The following is a 2275-nucleotide window of genomic DNA, read 5'->3' on the forward strand; positions in this document are numbered from 1 at the left end:
GGGCCCGCGCCCAGACCTCGCCCGGCCGCCGCGGCGCGCCCACCTCCGGGCGGCTCCATCCCCGCCTTCCGGCCCGCTCCTCAGCACCAGCAGGCTCCCACCCGCAGCTCGAGCCGCCCAGCGCGCCCTGGCAACCCAACCCGAGAGGGAGCGTCGTGGCCGGCGCGCGGCCCTCTGGGACTCCGAGTCCACGGGCCGGGGACTACAACTCCCGGCAGGCCTCTCGAAGCCGCCGCGGGTCCCGCGGTCGCCGCCTTCTGTCCGGGGCGGGTCGCGAGGCGGGGCGGGAGCACGCGCACGCTGCGTCTCCAAACGCGCGGGCCTGGTATGCTCGCAGGTTCGGTGTCGGCGCTCCGCCTCAGCTTCCCGGCCTGGAAATACACGCGTGGTGATGGGGCCCGGGCTTGCGGTGGAGACTCACGTGTCCCTCGGTCGCCCCCGGCCGGAAAGAGGCGGGAGTCCGGCCTGCGCGGGAGGCCGAGCCAGAGCCCGGCGGGGAAGGGCAGGTCCGCGCGTGTCCGCGAGGAGACCCCGGCCCTCTTCCTGGAGTGCTCGGGCCTTCCTCTCCACACCTGGCTTATTTTTCCACTGGCCGCTTGGGGGACCTCTTTGGCTGTGAGCCATCGTGGCCCGTGACCCTGGCTCTCCATCTCATCCAACCTAACATTTCGTTGACTTGGTGGTTGGGAAGTCTTGTTTTGTTTTGTGGTTCTGAGCCCAGGGCTTTGGAGTTAAGTCATAGCTCAGGCTTTTTTTTTTTTTTTTTTTGACCATGTCATGCATGCTAAATTGCACACGCTATGCCCCATGCCTCAGCCTCCTAGTATGCTGAGATTACAAGTGTACACTGCTGGGCTGGGGAGATAGCTCGGTGGTCTAGGCTCAAGGGCCTGGGTTCGATTCCCAGTACCTCATGCCATGCCTGCCCCAGAACCGGATACACCATGCTGGCCACCAAAACCAGGTGCAGTGGCACACCCCTGTAACCCCAGTACTAGGGAGGCTGAGACAGGAGAATCACTGAGTCTGAGCTGCATAGCAAGACACTGTACCAAATAAAAGATTTATTTTAAATAGTGTACATTGCCAGAGGTTGCTAATTTGGTGGTCTTTTTGTTTTTTCAGACAGGATCTTGTTAAATAAAGCTGGCCTTGAACAAGACACGTAGCCCAGGTGACCTGAGATCCTCCCGCCTCAGCCTCCTTAATGCTGGGATTACAGGCACATTGTACCACCATACCTAGTCAACAATTCTATCTTTTAGTCTTAGTTTTTCTGTGGCTTCTCTTTGGGAATATGAAGACAGTACTTTCCTCGTGGATCATTAAGAATAATGAAGTGTATGAAGGGCCTGACCCTTCCCAGGTACTCTGAAAATTGCTGTTCTCATGGTTGGCAGAGACTGACCTTGAATTGCTAGGGCGACTGTTTATTGTCAAGCTTTGACCTTGGGTAGAGAACCCTCAGGTTGAGTCACTTGGACTCTTCAGCTGTCCTTCAAGTCAGGCTGGGCATTTAGCTGCACTTAACTCATAGAGGACACTTTTAGAGGGTGGGGTCCACCCAAGGCCACTGTGCGAACACAGCGTTTCCAGGTTCTATGCACCCACTGACCCCCACGGCATACTCTACTGCAGGGCATCCTGGGTGATGGCCACATGCTCCAGGGTAATGCCCGTCCTGAAGCACTGCAGGTCACAGGCAGTCTGCTGTTTGCCAGGAAATAAAACTTAGAGACAGATGAGGTCTACTGGCATGGCCTGAGGCAGGTCTAGGCTCCGTGCAAGCCCGAGATGGTGGATTAGGCCCTTGGGATTGTTGCAGAGTGAAGAGTGGGTGCCCAGGGCTGAGTGAGGACCACAAATGTCCACAAGAAAAGCTTGGTGACAGTGGAACAAGGAAGCCTCCAGATCCCTTGCTGAGTACAGAGCCCCAGAATGTGAGGAGCACACTAGGCTCGAGCAAGGGGTAAGCAGCATCCCAGAGGTATGGAATGCCTCAGAAAAAGGCCAAGCTCCCTCTACTAGGACTTTCAGCTGAGCATCGGGCAGGTCTTTGTTCTTGGCTGCGAGTTCCATTTCTGCTACTTGTCTGATTCTTAGATTTAAAAGATAGCTGTGGGTTACTGGGCACTTGGGAAAGACTTCTAACAGAAGTGGCCAGCTCTTGGAAGTATGTCGTCTAGTCCCAGCTACTGAAGAGGCTGAGGCACTAGGATGCTTGAGTCTGACAAGTTCCAGCATCAGTATAAACTGCTGTTGTTATTATTATTAT

General features: G+C 56.0%; 1 protein-coding gene across 2 annotated transcripts in view; it reads right to left on the reverse strand.

Moving 5' to 3' along the window:
* Stk25 (serine/threonine kinase 25) overlaps nucleotides 1-179 on the reverse strand; it is an 11407-nt gene extending 11228 nt beyond the window's left edge. Inside the window, exon 1 of one of the 2 annotated variants that reach the window (XM_023722129.1) lies at nucleotides 44-179. The gene's annotated coding sequence lies outside the window, so the exon portion shown is untranslated. The remainder of the gene's footprint in view (nucleotides 1-43) is intronic. The other variant, XM_004637370.2, reaches the window with a different exon arrangement.
* Between the last annotated feature and the right edge of the window lie 2096 nt (nucleotides 180-2275).

This window comes from Octodon degus, unplaced genomic scaffold, assembly GCF_000260255.1.
Source record: "Octodon degus isolate 3935 unplaced genomic scaffold, OctDeg1.0 scaffold00089, whole genome shotgun sequence".
In the NCBI taxonomy this organism is placed as follows: domain Eukaryota; kingdom Metazoa; phylum Chordata; class Mammalia; order Rodentia; family Octodontidae; genus Octodon; species Octodon degus.